This window comes from Adiantum capillus-veneris, chromosome 1 (assembly GCF_014529385.1).
Source record: "Adiantum capillus-veneris isolate H3 chromosome 1, ASM1452938v2, whole genome shotgun sequence".
In the NCBI taxonomy this organism is placed as follows: domain Eukaryota; kingdom Viridiplantae; phylum Streptophyta; class Polypodiopsida; order Polypodiales; family Pteridaceae; genus Adiantum; species Adiantum capillus-veneris.
Window position 1 is genome coordinate 105,188,764 of NC_140931.1, and position 19,188 is coordinate 105,207,951.

Below are 19,188 nucleotides of genomic sequence, written 5' to 3' on the forward strand. Positions count from 1 at the left end.
ATGCTTCTGTGAAGCAATAGCTCAGCATAGCATGATCTATGAATGAAATCAAATGCAAGCCAATTGTTGGGGTTCCAAAACCATTGTCAAATATTGTTCTAGGATCTTTTCAGATGCACATGACTGATGATCAATGAGCTCAAAACAAGAGAGTAGGAAAGCGAAGATAGCAGGAAAAAAGAGCTCTTACTGTGCAATATTGTGGTGTCACACATGACAAACAGGTCGGCTCGCATGTGAATCCACATCCTCCAAGAGCATGAATAGCTTGACTGCAAGCGGATCTTTTTTGTGTAGAAGTGTTGTTCGCAATCGACTCGCCCACGTGCGTCGTTGAAGGCTAGTGCTTTTGTAGCTTGCGGGATAGAAGTGATGGCATGCCCCGCTCCTCGCCGTCATATTTGACGTCCAAAAAGTTTGAAATTCAAATTAAAGTGAAGTGGAACTCTCCAATAAAGTTAATCCTATAGCCTTGCAAGTTCGACTCTCACTCATAGAAGTAAAGTGAACCCTACCTTTGAGGCAAGCCTTGGATCGGTCTCAAGTTCGAGTAACAAGCCTTGCAAGCATGCTAAAAGAGATCCAACCCTAAACCCTTGGAACCAAGGCTTGGATCGACCTCTGATTTGAATCAGCATGCTTGCAACCTGAAGTTCAAATGAGCAAGTCTTGCAACATGCTAAAAGGAATCGAACCCTAAAGCTAGCCTTGGATCAGCCTCAAGTTCAAATGAACACGCCTTGCAAGCATGCTAAAAGGGATCAATCTCAAGTTTGAATGAGCAAGCCTCAAAAGCATGCATTGGCATTTGGACTTTGAGAGTATCATGTGGCCTTCGGTGGAATTTGGGAGCATGCTCCAACCTTGGAAGCATGCTTTGGTATTTGGAGTTGGGGAGTATCTTATGGCCTTTCGCAGAATCTAGGAGCATCCTTTGGACTTTGGACTCTCCACTTTACAGTGCTTATACAATAGCCCCCAAAGGCTCAACATTTTCTTGCCACAACAATTTGGTTCTAGAAAACACGAGGATTAAAATTTTTGCTACATCAATAAATTGTTGCATGTCTATAGTGTGTAGACTGTGTATTGTAACACTTCTTGTTTCGTCTTTGTCATCAGTAGAACAAGGATAGCCACATGGTTGAATACAATGTACATTTGACAAGGCTCAACCTAGAGTTTGGGCTTTGAGATGTGTTTTGCCACATTAGCTACTACTAAAGAATCACGCTTGAGGATGAAGGTGCAAGAGTATTCATTTCTAGACAAGTTTTTAGTTTTAAGTTTCATAATCTTATCATCGTAAGTGATTTTACTAGTCCATGCAAACCACTGAAAACCTCCTCTTAAGAAATAGAGAACAACAAGAATTGTCCCCTTTTTGTGCATTTTTCCCAAAATTCCTAAATATGTCTTCCATGGTGAATTAGGGATTGGCAATAATTGGAGTAATCAAGGTTGCTTCCCTCTATCATACTTGGTCTTTTGACATACCACACATTTTAAAGAATATTCTTGTATGCCCACTTTCATGGTAGGCCAATAAAAGTAAGTCTCTACTTAGTGAAGAGTAGGTTGAATGCCTCTATGCCCCACAAAGGTAGGAGCATGGGATTCATACGTGACTTTCTCACAAAGGGAGTGGGTAACACATAGCCTATTGCCATGGAGAAGATAACCATCTTGCAAGGTAAATGGTTCTTCTTTCTTTCCTAAAGCAAGGGCTGACATGATGTCTTTAAAGTCAGGGTCAGTAGTATACTCATCTATCATAGAAGATAGATAATTGCGAGTTGCTGTAGATACTACATTAACTTTTGGTCTTCGTGAAAGTGCATCAGCCACTTGGTTGTGCTTACCCGCAATGTGAGCAATATGAAAATTAAACCACGAAAGAAAATTTTGCACCTCATTTGTTTGTCAAAAAGCTTGGTTTGCGTCATGAAGGTACTTGAAACTTTGGTGGTTAGTTCGCAAAATAAATGGAGTCCCCAATAAATAGTGCTTCCATGTGTTTGGGGGCATGTAGAATAGCTAAAATCTCTTTCTCATAAATGCCTAAGACCCGTGTCTTCGGCTCTCATATGCTATGACATGCCCTTCTTGAAGCAAGACTGCTCCAAGGCAATCACCACAAGCATCACATTGGACCTCAAATGGCTTTGAGAGATCCGGAAGCATAAGGACTAGTTGGGAGGTAAGCTTCTCTTTGAGCCTGTCAAAAGCATTTTGCTCCTTAGCAGTCCATGAACTTAACGTTCTTCTTTGTTAAGTCATGTAATGATCCTACTGTTTGAGAGAATTTTGCTATGAAGCGTCTATAGTATGCACACATACCAATAAAGCTTCTTAGCTCATGTAGATTCCTTACATTAGGCCATGCTTTTATTACCTCCAACTTTGATGGATCCATACGGATACCATCTTGAGAGATAATATGACCTAAGTATTTAATCTCTTGAAGGAAAAAAATTGCTTTTCTTTTGATTGAGACTAAGCTTGTTCTCCCTCAATGCTTGAAAAATCACTTGGAGATGTTTCTTGTGTTCCTCCAAGGACTTGGAGTAGATGATGATATCATCAATGAATTTGTGGTAGGGTCTAAAAATTTTCTCCGTTAATTGATTGAACATGGCTAGTGCATTAGTCAAGCCAAAAGGCATGACTAGACATTCATAAAGGCCAAACGTTGTACAAAACATGATCTTTAGGATATCTTCATTCACTATCCTTATTTGATGGTAGCCACTTTTAAGGTCAATCCTACTGAAGTAGATAGAGCCTTGTAGCTTATAAAGCAGATATTCTACCCAAGGTATGGGAAATCTGTTTTTGATAGTGATATGGTTTAATGCGCGATAGTCCACACACATGCGGTATGTACCATCTTTCTTTTGCACTAAAAGGACTGGAGAACAAAAGGAAGAGGAGCTAGGCCTCACCATCCCTTTGTCTACCATTTCTTGTACTTGCCTCATGATCTCCTCTTATTGAGCTTGGGAAACTTGATAAGGAGGCTTGTTAGGCGGTGAGCTTCCTGATAGGAGCTCAATTTGATGGTCATCCTCCCCTCGTTTTGGAGGTAATTCCATAGGGATATCATTGATGAACACGTCTTGGAATCCTTTTAGAAAGTTAGACAAGTCTGACTCTTCTTGATTCCTACCATTTACATTTGATGAAATATTAGGACATTTTAGGAACTCTTTGACAAAAATCATGTACGTAGAAACTGAGCTCTTCATTGCTTTATCAAGAGCAAGAGGATCTACAAGTGGTATAGTACAACCATTCTCATTAGCATCTATATAAATATTCTTTCCCCTATAGGTGAAGTAGATTCTCCTTTTAGGTAACTTCATGTTGGCAGCCATGCGGTTGAACCATGGTTCCCCTAGGATAGCATCCTCGTGTTGGAGAGGAAAGATAAAGAAGTCTTCTTTTTCGACATAGATTTGGACATGAAGCCTCAACTTCCCAATCAAGGGAGTAACAGAGGCTTGTTGTCCCTTGAAAGCAGCATCGACAGTTATAGCATCTCCCATCTTGAAAGCTTGAATGCCCAACTTGGTGGCCAACTGCGTTGATATGAAGTTGTGAGTAGAGCCAGGGTCAAACAAGATGAAGGCATCATGCTCCCTTACCTCCCTTACTCATGTAGGAGAGAGGTGATCCTTCGCAATGAGGATCCTCTTTTGGAGCTTCGATAGTGGAAGCTCTAGGAGTCTCATTGCGAGCATTTCTTTTGGGGCAAGAACAATAACCATGTCCTTGCTCCCCACACTTAAAACATTTGTGGTCCTTGCGAAAATTTTCAAGCTCTTAAGGAGAGAGTTTATTTTTACCTTTGTGAACTCCTTTCTCCTTGGACCGATTGTTGTTGTTGTTGTTGGAATGGCCTTGGAAAGAATTTTGGCCATTGGTTTTCACTTTGCATCACTTTTGTCTTTATTTTCCATGGGATTTACATTTTGTCTAGTCCCTTGTTGGAAATTGATGCGCGACGCAACCATGGTGTGGTGGATTACTTCGGTGATAGAACCACGCCATTGAGAGTTGACATACTCGGCCATCTCTTTAGGTAATATCGCATAGAATTGTTGCTTTTTCTCGGCTTTTTCTCGGCAAACTCTATCTTTTGAAAAACAGTAGCCTTGAGCTATAAATCGCAGACATTGCTTGCAAGAAATTGCTTCATGATGGAAACTCGTAGAGTTTTCCATGTCTTTGGGGCTTCACCATTGACACAAAGGCTAGCCCACCATTGACGAGCCGATTTTTGGAAGTGCATAGCTACATAGTGTATTTTGGAGGACTCCATGAAGCACTCGTCTCCAAAGGTCGTATCCAATTGTTGGATGAAGGCCAATACTTTGTCGGTAGCACCAAAGGTGCCATCATAGGTGAGGAAACAGATACTCTTTCCTCCCTCTTTGAACTTATTGAGCTTTTGGGACCTTCACCATGCAGGGTAAGATTTTCGATGTCCTCTCCTCTTGTATTCTCTAGGAAAATAGCCATAGCTTTCATCGGAAGAGGAGGAAGGTGAAGAAGAAGGAGAAGAGGGTGACCTCTTTCTTGCCCTTTTCTTCCTTTGTTTCCTCTCTTCCCTTTTGGAGTGACGAGGAGAAGGACTTTGGGTTAACCGTTTCCTCTTGGGAGGAGTTGGTGATTGTTTAGTCCGCCGTCTTCATATAGCCACCTCTCTGGAGGAATTTAGGGATTCATTACTTTCGTGTTCTTTGGATTCCTCCTCTTGTATGGGAGAGAATCTTCTTTTGGGGTCTCATCAAGAGGCCTCCTAAGCTCTCTCTCCTCTTGGAGAGGAAAGGAAGTCCCATAAGCACGAAGTTGTTGAGTAACTTTGGCTTGCAAATCAAGTTTTCCCATAGCTTGTTGCAACCTAGTAACAAGATAATTAACAAACATTGGGCCATCATCATTAGAACCTTCATGTGCAAAATCAAAGTTATCAATGTTCATTCTACTCTCTTCCTTATTGTCAACCACGTTAATTAAACTTATGTGTTTACTTAGTGTATGCTTTGGCAATTCAAAACCTTAGTTACTACTCCTCTTAGCCTTTGAAAATAGGCACTTAAGTATCTACACCCACGGATCAAATTGGTTAATTATAGTGAGTAGTGGAGTGGGTCTAACAAAGCAGAGTTACCGAAGGATAGCTCCTTTCAGACTTCTTATGGATCAATAATGGTAAAGCTGTAGGCAAGTCTAAAAAGACTCCATTATTGAGACCAAAGCTCCCAAGGTGTACACCATATCCCACATAGTGAGCTAGACAAAACCGATAATAGATCCCAGTCCCACTTACCCTAATATAATTAACAAAATCAACCATTAATAGCCTACTTAAGGACCTCTCTTCTTAAGCAAGAAAAGAGAAACCAAATGCTCTGATACCAATGTAATGGAAATGACCTATGAACTTTGAGAGTAGCGGAATTAGGAAATTAGATAAAGCACTTTTCTGAGATTACTTTGTGAGCATAGCGGGTGAACTTAATTGATGGTAGCAACATAAACATGGTGCTTGGTTAACTTGGCATGAACAATACTTTTGCAAGAGAGAGAGTTTAGAGAACATGACAATAGTTGAGGACACGATTATACGGAGCCGGTCCCCCCTCCAATAGGCATTTGTATTATAGTTTCTCCCATCAAGAGAGACTTGGTACAATACAATCTTTGTGCTCCTTGTGACCTAGGTAATGCAATGAAGATGGAAATCTCCATGCATCACAAGCATAACGTAAACTTTGTAGGAAGCATTAACTATCCCAAGCCTCACTCCCAAGGCCTCAAACACCTTTGAAGGTGGAGAGAGCTAGCGGGGAATGAGGGTAGGGAAGAGAAAGAAGAAACATTCCATAGGAGAAAGAAATAGTTCCTCACTTATCATCACTCTTCTTGCTAGCATACATAATAGCATAGTAATGAAGGTGGAGAAGATGGCAAGCTTAAGCATTGAAGCATGGCTCTTGGTTGGATTTGCATTCCATATCCAAGAGTGTTGGTGTAGGCTTTCACTTCTCAACAAGCTTGGAGAAGGAGGTGGAGTTCCTCTACTTTCACCAAGTGAGAATGTGCTAAAAAGGTGAGTGTGTGAGAGGTGTATACCCCCCAGTAGACCCCTTGCTTGCTTTGGGCGAGTTCTCCTTTTTGCTCATGCCCCAAGCTTATTTGACCCCTCTCCCCCTAGCCAATCACATGCAACATGCATTTCAAGCACATGGGTAGTCTTTGGACAAGTCTCCTCCTTATCACTTTGAGAGAGAGAGAGAGAGCCTAAAAATATCTAGATATTTGTTGAATGGAACTAGAAGATCATTGGACACCTCTTTAGTCCAACCAACAGCATCCAAGCACACCATGTGTCTAAGCATAGGGAGAGCCTTGAGAAAAGGGGGTGCCCTTTGGGTGAGTGGGAGGTTAAGTCAAAGATTCCCCTAACTTTGGGGCTTTCCCCCTTCTTTGTAGGGTCTCTTTTTGACTTAAGCACCTTACTCCCCATGCACGGGAAGCTTCTCAAGCACCTTCCTAATCAAGCATGACAAGCACCTCAAGCACCTTAGTCCTCAAGCATGACAAGCACCTACCTCAAGCACCCTAGTCATGAAGCATGACAAGCACCTCAAGTACCTTAGTCAGCAAGCACCACAAGCACCTCAATAGGTCGGCTTCCCACCTCAAGCTCAGCCCTAGCTTGACTAAGGTCAAAGGACTTTTAACACTAGCCATTGGAGGTCTTTAATGAAGCTAGCCCTAAGTTCTTTTAAGCTCCATTAGTAAGCCTTGCTCTTTGATAGACCATCTCTCATTTAGACCCCTCTACCATTGGCCTCGTGTTGAGATAGATTCGTAAGCACATGTCTATATTCTAACCCTTGTTCTCATTTATTATCCCATATTAAATGATCAGTTTAATATGAGAGAATTATTTGGGTTGGTTAGATATTAGATTTTATGGCAGGTCAGGCTAGTGAGTGCAAGGATGAAGTGTTCATCATATAGTGCACATCGGTCTTTTTAGATCGGCAATCACAATTCTGGGTGCCAAGATATTGCTTGTTGATGTTTCATCGTGACCCAGTTTTGGGGTCGTGTAAGGTCCCCAACCCCGACTATACCAAGATCGGGATGGGATCCTTGACAGGTCTCTAGGCCTAATAAAAATCAGAGTCTCTAAACATGAAAAATCCAGGGAATTCACCCTTCCCATTAATAATGGTTTAGGTTTATAGCCCTAGAAGGAGACCTAGTCCTGTCTCGCAGCGGAAACGGGACAACATATTAAAAATCCAAAAATTATTTCGGCCCTATAACTTCCACAAGTTGGGCTAAGGTATCCTCAACCAATGTTTTTTTCCCCCTAACATATGTGAGGGCACAGCCGTTGGTGGAATCCTCTTCCAAGTAGAGAAGTTTCTAAAACATTTTAGTGCGCGGGAATGGATAGTTACCTGACTAATCAGGTCCACCCGTCCATGATTGACAACCTCAGTCAATCCCCACTTACCACCCCGCACTCACACAAGATTCATTTATCTTACTATCACTTGTTTTAACATTTAAAATAATGGTTTCTTTTAACGTTCCATCACAATATTCCTTGAAGACAGCATTGAAAGCATTCTTTTAGAAAACAAACATCTTTAAACTTAAGACAGGGTACTGTCAATCAAAACATTGTCCATAATAACCATGACCAGTACTCTTCTTATCTCAAGACCACCTAAGGGTGAAAAACGGCACCCATTCCTTATTCAAATCCGGAGTGGATAAACCCCCACCCAAGGTTCCGGGTGCCCATACACCAAAACCAGTTGCCCATACAATCGGGCGGCTCCCCTAGGATAAAAAACGGTATCCTAACTTATGTAGAAACATCAAGACATGACATGGAGTAGAAACTCATCGTTCATGGGGGTAACCGACTTATCCGTGGCTAGAAAGCCAATCATTATCATCAATTCATACTAAGGAGTCGAAGGTGTCTTGAGACCAAGCTGTCTTAAGGATGATCAAACATATCTTTCCTAATTCAACCAGTGTTAACCCAAACAATTCTTTCCTATTTTATAAACAAATGCACGTTGGAAGTTACCTTCCGTTTTCAACCAGTTTATCCTTCCTAACCTTATGTATGCAATGCTTAACTTATAAAAGAACTTAAACTAATTAAAGACTTAATTGAATAACGGGAAACCCACCTGGGATTGATTGGCCATCTGTTGTTGCGTTGGCGCCTGAAGCCTCTCCTCCATGGGCCTACTACTAGGCCTGGCTTCGTCGTCGTGCGATGCTCTAGTTCGTTTTGGAGCTACGTCCTCATCATCAGATGTAGGATTTGCTCGGGTCCTTTTTGGTATCATAACTTCTTATCCTTATAAAAAGGACGTCTAATCATTAGGTAAATAGTTCAAAATCTAGACTTAACCTTTGTATTCAACCGTAACCACCGTAACCCATCCAAGGTTAAATTTATAGTCTTAATTGGTAAATTCTTGACCTAGTAATTTCTTATTTGTCTATATAGGTATGATAAAGTTTTCCACTGTTTCCCTAAGGGTTTTCTAAGCTCTCCTAATTTTCTATATCTTTTTCACTAATTTTCCCATTGACTTTTAAGCTAATAATCTACTTATTTTGGGCTTAATATTTATTGTATTTAATTTCTCTTAAAGATTTCATTTCCTCAACTTGATATCATAGGTTTACACTTACTATAATTTTTCTAAAACTTTTGACCACAAAGTCTATTTATTTTAATTAATCCATTCGCTAAAATAGGACTTTTGGTCAGTTATAATTTTCTAACCTCACCAATTAATTTTGGTATAATTACCACAAGTAGATAATGATATTTTTGACCTCTGGTAATTATCTTATTATTTTTTAACTTAATTATATAATTTCCATCTTCAATTTTCAGCTAAAATTAGGATAATTTGACTTAGATAAATATCTATACTACTTTTCTATCCTTGACATAATTATCACGGCCTCTTTACCCTATAATATAGCTCTGATCAATAGTATGTAATCCTATAGCATGATTTACTAATTTTCCTCTTCAATTTTTAGCTAAAATTAGGATAATTTGACTTAGATAAATATCTATACTACTTTTCTAACCTTGGCATAATTATTACAGCCTCTTTACCCTATAATATAGCTCTGATAAATAGCATGTAATCATATAGCATGATTTACTAATTTCCCTCTTAAATTTTCAGCTAAAATTAGGATAATTTGACTTAGATAAATATCTATACTACTTTTATAACCTTGGAATAATTATCACGGCATCTTTACCCTATAATACAGTTCTAATAAATAGCATGTAATTATAGTGCATGATTTACTAATTTCCCCTTTTAATTTTTAGCTAGAAATAGTATAATTTGACTTAAATAAACATCTATACTACTTTTTTAACCTTGGAATAATTATCACAACCTCTTTACCCTATAATACACCTCTAATAAATAGCATGTAATTATAGTGCATGATTTTTTAGTTTCCCCCTTTAATTTACCCCTAAACATAGCGTAATTCCACTAAGATAATTAGTTAAACTAATTATTTGAGATTATAATAATTATCACGGTTTATATAACATCTAATTAACCTCTAAAAAAATAACTCAATTCAATTTAAACCTATTTACTAATTTCCCTTATTTAAATTGCTCAAAAAACAGAGTAATTCTGCCTAACTAATTAGCTACATCAATTATCTGAGATTCTCCTAATTATCACGGCTTTATTAACACCTAATTAACCACTGATAAATATATCACAGAAATTGCAATCAATTTACTAATTTCCCCTATTTAAATTTCTCAAAAAATAGAGTAATTCTGCCTAAGTAACTAGCTAAACTAATTATCTGAGCGTCTTCTAATTATCACGGGTTCCTTAACACCTAATTCACCACTGATAAATATATCACAGCAATTGAATTCAATTACTAATTTCCCCTATTTAAATTTCTCAAAAAACAGAGTATTTTTGCTAAAGAAATTAGCTAGATTAATTTCCTAAGCTTCTCCTAATTATCACAGGTTCCTTTACACCTAATTAACCACTGATAAATATATCACAGCAATTGAAATCAATTTACTAATCCCTATTTAAATTTCTCAAAACACAGAGTAATTCTGCCTAAGTAATTAGCTAAATTATTTATCTGAGCTTCTCATAATTATCACGGGTTTCTTAACACCTAATTAACCACTGATAAATATATCACCGCAATTGACTTCAATTTACTAATTTCCCCTATTTAAATTTCTCAAAAAATAGGGTATTTCTTTCAAATGAAGTATCTAGATTAATTTTCTAAGCTTCTCCTAATTATCACAGGTTCCTTTACACCTCATTAACCCTTGATAACTATATCATAGCATTTGAAATCCATTTACTAATTTCCCCTATTTAAATTGCTCAAAAAACAGGGTATTTCTATCAAAGTAATTAGCTAGAATAATTTTCTGAGCTTCTCCTAATTATCACGGATTTTTAAACACTTAATTAACCCCTGATAATTATATCATAGCATTTAAAATTCATTTACTAGTTTCCCCTATTTAAATTTCTCAAAAAATAGGGTATTTTTGTCAAAGTAATTAGCTAGATTAATTTTCTGAGCTTCCCCTAATTATCACAGGTTTTGAAAGACCTATTTAACAACTGATAATTATATCACAGTATTTGAATTTTATTTACTAATTTCCTCTATTTAAATTTCTCAAAAAATAGGGTATTTCTGCTAAATTAATTAGCTAGATTAACTTTCAGACTTCTCCTAATTAGCATGAGTTTTTGAACATCTAATTAACCACTGATAATTATATCACACCATTTGAATTTCATTTACTAATTTCCCCTATTTAAATTACTCAAAAACAAGGTATTTCTACTAAAATAATTAACTAGATTAATTTTCTCAGCTTCTCCTAATTATCACGGGTTTGTAAACTCTTAATTAACCACTGATAATTATATCACAGTATTTGATTTTTCTTTACTTATTTCCCCTATTTAAATTGCTCAAAAAATAGGGTATTTCTTCGAAATTAATTAGCTATATTAACTTTCTGAGATTCTCCTAATTATCACGGGTTTTTGAACACCTAATTAACCACTGATAATTATATCATAGCATTGGAATTTCATTTACTAATTTCCCCTATTTAAATTACTCAAAAACCAGGGTATTTCTGCTAAAATAATTAGCTAGATTAACTTTTTAAGTTTTTTCTAATTATCACGAGTTTTAAAACACCTAATTAACGACTGATAATTATATCACATTATTTGAAATTCATTTACTAATTTTCCCTATTAAAATTGATAAAAAAAACAAAGTAATTATGCCTAATTAATTAGGAAAAATTCTCAAAAAATTATAGGATAATTTTTTTAGATTAATAATTGTCTAATGTATCTCTGATAATTACTTCAACTTAATCTAATCTTAATTAATATTTTTATCATTAATTTATGGTTAATTTGGCTAATTTCAGCCCTAATATGATAGGATAATTAATTAGCTTAGTATTACTAAGCTTAATTATAATAATCAACAGAGATTAATTAATTAAGAGAGGTTTAAGGAGTATACTTAAGCCTAATCTTTGATTTATTAACAAATATCTTAATCTAACCTTGCTAATTAAGAAGGATTAGGCTAATTACCGTTAGGGTTAATCAATTAGAGATTAAACTCTAATGATTTCTGCGTAGTGTTTCTCCCTAGATGAGAGAGAAATTCTCAAGGCTCCGAGTCTGTGTAAAAATGTGAAGCTAGGGGTCCTATTTATAGTTGTCTAGCACTCTTAAGCTCTCACAGGCTGAAAAAAACAGTTGCTTGTAGTTCAAGCAGCCCCCTACAGGTCAAAAAATAACCCCTGCTGCTAAATGAGTCCCTGGCAGGTCAGTGATGACCCTCCCATTACCTGCCAGCTTTTAAAATGTCAATTTTGCTATAATTTGACCTATTTTTGCTTAATTGGTAAATATCTTGTAAATATCTGGGAGACCTTTAATAAAGTCTATGCTTAAATGATTACTGTAACCCTTCAATTTTTCTATTTTACTCAATTCACAGTGTAAACTTCCAGGGGTCATAACTATGCCAGTTTTTATCGGAATTCAATTCTGAAAATTTCTAGCCCGGGGTTTGATGTGCTTAAGATTCCAAAAATACCAATATTTTCCATGGTCGGACAATTCTACATTGCTTTTTCAATAATCATATCAGTTTGATTAAGCTTTATACAACCTTTAAGGTTTCAGAAACTGGAAACCTTACAGGTCGCCTCGGACAGTGTGCCATATGGGAGTTTTTGGGGTTCAACCAGGTTCAGAAATATGGTGTAGTTTATAGAGGAATAAGTGCTTGAGGAGCACCTAGTCCAAAATGTCATCTCTAGTAGTGCATTGATAGTGGGGTATGTTGGTGAACCTATGCTCGACACTACCATGGTGGAGATGCATACCTAATGTTGTGTTTGGCAATGCCTTAGCCGATACGTATGCCAAATTTGATGCTATTTGGAGAGCATAATAAGTACTTGAGGGTCATTTTGATTGTGGTAATGTGCGGCATAGCTGTGGCGGAGACGCTTCAAGCTGGTTCCACCCGATGCAATCACCTATAGTTGCATCTTGAGAACATGTGGCACTATCCAAAAAAGCATTGATATGGGCAACTAAATTCATGATGATGTTGTCAATTAGGGGTCAAGGCAATGTCTTGGCTTGTACACATGCCAAATGAGGTGCCATCACGAAATCAAATGAGGGCCGCCCAAGAGAACAATGGCCGCCCACAAGCTTCTGTCGTATCACTGGGGACTTACTGTGTGCTATGTGTGAGCCACTAAGGTTGCAAACAGGAAACTCATGAGTGGGAAAGCTTGGGAATGCAACCAATGTGTCACTCACCTCTGTCTTTTTGTCATTGCAGGAGGTATTTGGCAGTGTCGTGAAGACGGAGCCCACTGACACCGCTGCTCAACCACCTCGCTTCCGTCGATGCTATCACAAGGCTCAATTGCTCTCTCTCTCTCTCTCTCTCTCTCTCTCTCTCTCTCTCTCTCTCTCTCTCTCTCTCTCATGTATACACACATACACATACACACACACACATGAGCACACAATGGAGAAGGAGATAGAGATAAGGCAAGAGTGCTCTTTAGCATGCACCTCTCAGAATGAGGGATTTTAGGTCACAATGACCCTTTTACATGGGTTTGGCCCATTCACACCACATAGGCGCCATACTAGCCGATCAAAGTAAAAATTAATGTCAATTGAGATATGTGGTGCGCCTCTCATCGATGATCACCCAATCACCCATAGGGCTGACAAGCCCGGTCCCTAACTCAATAAAATGTGATATCCGTGGATGTTAACTGGGCTGACGTCCAGCCTCATATTCGCCCAATGCCGACTCTACTGCATGACCTATAAAAACATCATCACATGGGTCTCCATCATTGATTAACATACCCCCCTTTCTTGATGTAAATTTTGTCCTCCAAAACTAGTGAAATGAAGGTCATTCATCGAGGTGGTAGAGCATCTCGGATAGATTGTTTGCACAACAAATTCACCGCCGTGAGTATGCAAGTAAAACTATATGGCAGTAAAGCATGAGGGAAATATAAAGTACATGATGACATGATTAATTGCAAAGAATAATGAAATGCTACAGTGCCATTAAGGATGAATAAATTTCACTTTGATTAAGTTAATCAATCAAGAGTTTTGGGCTTATGGATGAATCTATCAATTAGGTAGGTATGGCTAAGGTTTAAACAACTACTCTAGCAGTAGTGAAGTTAGGAAGATTATCTAAATGCAAGAGTCCCCAAGTGTGCCTTTCAGCTTTGATTAGCCAACTAGCTCTCACAACTCCAAACAAGAGCTTAAATTTTTCACTTTAAGCTTAATGGAAGTCTTTTTCATGTTTTTTTTTCTTTTTTATTCAAAATTATTTATTGTGTGTGCTTATTTTGTATGTTGTGAGCCTTTTTGCTTTTCAAAGAAAAGCACCCACAACACTGGGAACCTCGAGGGCTCTAGTACCATAGATAATGCATGTGAGTGAAGTACCAAATCAAGCTGGGATTTCTCTTCCAACTTGAGATTTTACCTTTGTGCTACTTTTTCCCTTTGCTTCCATTTCCTTTGTATTCTCACTAGTGTCTTTTGTTGTTGAAGTGAGTAAGCTTCTCTATGCCTAAAACACTCCTAAGGTCTCAAACACCCAAATAATTTTACCAACTGGGACTCTGGTCAAGCAAATGAGTTAACCTAAAGTAACGACCTCCTAACCTCAAGGCTCATCCATAAGAATAAACTCTAGTTAATCGACCTAAGCAAAGACAAATATATATAGCTATGATGGCAGATAAAAAAACATAACTAAATGCACTTAATTAAACCATGGAAAACCACAATCAACAAGTATAAATATCCACTAGCATGAATCATGGAAAGTAGTACACTTGGAGGTATTGACTTGCTCATTTTGTCAAAGCAAATGTCATTATCCATGTCGATGGAGATCCATATAAGTTCTACAAAACAATATAAAGCAACAAGGCACTATACCTTGAGGGGGCATGCCAGTGTGAAAAGACCAAAACTCCTGGAAAAGACCAAAACTCATGGAAAAAAAGTTGAAACAAAATCTAGAACCCTAACCTACCTATCTGTTATCACTTATGAAATCAAGGGAAGAGGATATTATATAGATCTGGTGTCATCCCTAAGGCTAGGCCTCTATCCTCATCTTCTAGATAAACAAAATCATTGTCACAGTGAGACCATAGTCTTCCTCATATTCATCATCATCTTTGTGTGCACATATGTTAATCAAGAACCTCGCTATGCATGGATACTCATCTTGTGCAAAAGAATAGGCATGTGCCATTGGAGAAACATTTGTTACTGGGTACGGGTTACTAGTAGTCCATAGACGTTGTGAGCCGGATGGAAACACACATAACGCCTCTATAATGACCCAAGATACACTCTTGGGATGATACACACACACACACACTATGGGGCACCACTCAGCTTACACAACCCACCTGGCCGAGACAGGGAACACACCGATGGAGTGACAGGAGAGAGACTACCCATTTGCCCACTCCACACACACACACACACACACACACACACACAAAAAAATCAGCTCAAAAGAGGAGAATTTCTGATGTTTAGATACAATTGAGCTTGGGCCAACACCAATGAGGCAAATAGCTCACACAATATGGGTAAAATATGCCAAATACAATCACAAATTGGAGCAGAGGCTTCGCTCATAGGAGAAACTTACATAGCCAAAAAAAAAAAGAATAATAGTGAGGAATTTGGAAAATTGGACAGCGCCATCCCGTTCGGAACGGCCCAAAACCCTAGCTTCCAATGTTAAAGTGCTCAAATCCGACCTCGGATGAGCAGTTTATGGCCAAAACAGACTCCAAAAACACAGTTGCAGCTGTTCCTCCTCTTCTCTCCACGTTTTTTCTGGTCTTCTCTCAGGTTTTTCAGTTCTCACACTTAGATTTTTTACTTGGGCACCTTTGGCCTTTTAGTTGACCTCAAACGAACCCTGAACAGGCCAAAAAGTGGCCTCGCAGTGCATAGTTGCCACCCTGCTGCATCCATCCGCACACCTGGCACTCAACTTTTTTCAATAATGCATCCCGCAACCACGTGAAGTGGCCCCAAATATAGTCCTCATGATTACCTTTTTTCATAATTATCACAATAAAACACCCACGTTGTATCCTCGCTTACACACGTGCAAGTATTGACCCCATTCGACCTTCTGACGCCTCTAGATGCCATCTGACGCACCTGCTTACCTCATGTCGCCAGCCCGCAGATAGATTTTTTGAGAATTTTTATGCACTACCAACTCCTAATAATAATAGAAAACACACACTGGTACTGGTGATAGTGAAAATCGATGCACTATGTACATGTTGTCCTACCTGTACACATGTGGGCCCCACGTAACCACCTGGCTCTGGAAAATGGGCAATCCTTTATTTGATGCACCATGCATGTGTATATACATATGAGCAATCCCTTCCTCTAGAAAACTCCTAACATAGTTTGCCCATCCCCTAGCCTGCTAGATCATTCATGATCAGCAGAGCAGCAAAAAGAGATATGAGACTTGCCGCGTCACTGGTCTCCCCATCTCTCACAGACATTACTTGCTCCACAGACAGCTCATCTTTCTCCACCATCATTACCTGGCATGATATAATTTAAGACGCAATCCATTTACCCTTGACTTATATAAAATTCCATCCAGGTTAGCCAGCTGATATGTACCATTTGGGAAACACTCGACCACCTTAAAAGGGCCTTCCCACTTAATTTGAAACTTCTTTTGGAAGGTGTTGTCCAGCTTACTGTTGTATCACAAAACCAAGTCATGTTTCTTGATACCCTTACTTTTGACCTTTTTATTTATCTTTTCCAAATCCTTATCATGTATCTGCCCATAATGCTCCAATGCGCTCACCCTATCCAGCTGAACCTCTTGTAACTGTAAAAGTCGCTCTTTGAATGCATCACTAGGTGGCCCAAGAAACTTCTCTAGCATCTTGACCGCTGGCAACTCTACTTCCACAGGCAATAGTGCTTTCTTTCCATATACCAAATGAAATGGAGTAAACCATGTACTTGTCTTTATCAAAGTACGGTAAGCCCATAATGCACTAGGCAATTCCAAATCCCAATTCTTTCCTTGGTGCTCTGTCACTTTTGAAAGAATTTGTACCAACTCACCATTGAATCTTTCATTTAAGCCATTAAACTGTGGATAATAAGGAGTGGTATGCTGGTGCCTAATCTTCATCTTTGCGCATAAGAAGTCTAGCAGTTTAGCTCTAGATCCTGGCCCCTTATCTGAAAGTAGCTCCAGTGGCACCCTAAACTTGCAACATAGTTCATCGTACACAAATTTTGCCACATCCTTTGCAGTGATTTGTTTTACTCCTATAGCCTCTGCCCATCTAGAGAGATAGTCCACTGCAGTCAATATATAGCTTTTGCCCCTGCTTGTGATAGGTAACGAGTCTATTACATCAATCCCCCACTTTTCAAACACATCAAACGCCATAATGGTTTTTCGTAGCTCTGGCTTCAACACCCTCTTCCCAAATGCTTGACACCTATTGCAAGACCTACACCAATGGTGAACATCCTTGTGCAAACTAGGCCGTACATACCCCTCTTGCAAGATCTTATGTATGGTGATCTTTAGAGCAAAATGGCCGCCACATGCGCCTTCATGATTCTCTTCCAACACTCTGTAAAGCTCCTCCCGCCAAGGTACATGTCTCAACACTACATCAGCCCCTTTCATGTACAAGACATCACCAATCAATTTGTACCTGTATGCTATACGCACAAAACCATACTTCTTAGACATTTGAATGTCCTTCGGAATAATTCCTGTTAGCAAAACTCCTCTTCTTGAGCCAAACTTTCCCGGCCATGATAAAGAGGTAAATTGGTACTCAACACAAATAGCTCCCCAATCATGCTTTGAGCTGCTTCATGTGCGTCTCCATTTAGAGCACGTTCAACGTGTTTGATGCTCCATGCTTCAAACTTTTTTATTAACAAGAATTTAATTTTGAAACACATTTCCTTCAATGAGGTGTTCTTGCTCTTCCACACACCCAACACTTGCTTCACAACTAACAAGGCATCAGCTTTTATGCTCAACCTTCTAATCCCATGCTTCAAACAAATGTGTACTCCGGCTTCCAAAGTAGCAGATTCAGCCTCATTGTTACTATGAGCATCCAATTTGAACCCTCTCTTGCATACTAGCTTCCCCTCTGAATCGTAAAGTGTTATACCCCCTTAAGCCGCATCATGGCTCTTTCTGTATGAGCCATCAAAGAATAAAACATGTGCATTGCTGATCTGTGGCACTTCTTCAACTACCTCCTTAACAAGAAGGGGATTCTCCTTGAAAGTCAACAAATCAGCTAGGGTAGCTCTTGTACTATCTTCCACTAAAAAAGAGAACTCAAACTCTTGCATCTCAATTACCCATTTCTTCACCACATTTGACATGTTAGTGCCATTAATTAACTGTGGCAAAAAGGTGTAACTCATCAAGAAAACAAAAGGTCGAAATCGTCGACAAGAAAATATTACACTGGCCATCACTAGCTCTACTTTCGAGAATTTTCTCTCTGCTACCAACTTCACTCGGCTTGCACAATACACTAGCCTCATATAATGGCTGCCCTTTCCCTTTTGCAATAGCATGGCTCCAATGGCATCATACCCTACTGATGGATTTACATAAAACGCTTGTCATCCATAAAAGCTTTAACACAACTACCAATGAATGGTTCCAATACCCAAATTGCTCTCTCTTGATAGAAAGATGGTCCATTTGACAACCCAAATGGAAATACCGTGTAGCAATAGCAACCCCATGGCGTAATGAAAGTTGTCTTTGTTCGGTCTTTAATAGCAATCTTCAATTGAAAATAGCCTGAAAAACCATCACACACACTGTACCTCTCATAACCTGCCCCATCGAATCCAAGATCTGATCGATGAATGAGAGAGGATATGGGTTCTTCTTAGTGGCTGCATTTAAGGGTTTAAAATCTACACAAATCCTCCACTTCCCATCCTTCTTTGGACTGACTACTACTGGACTCACCCATTTTGTGGTCTCCACTGGGACTATGAACCTTGCCTTCAATAACTTGTCCACCTCTTCCTGCAAGGCTTTCATCTGCTCTTGACCCATCCTTCTTAGCCTTTTCTGCATTGGTTTAGCACCTTCCTTCAGCTCTATATGCATCTCTTCTCCTTTGAACCCTCTGATCTCTTCATATGAAGTAATGAACAAATCAAGAAAACTAGCCAGCATGTGCAAATATATCTCCTTCTCCATAGTTGAGAGGTCTCCACTGATCATTTGTGTCATCAATTTCTGCTTCTTTGACAATTCAACCTTGGTCTACATCAGCCCTTCAATCACTTCATAAGGCCCTTCACTTTCATCTTCAGTCTCATTTGCAAATGCAACTAAACGAGACTCTTGGATTTCTTTGTCCATCAAAAGAAATGCAACATCAACATCGTCATC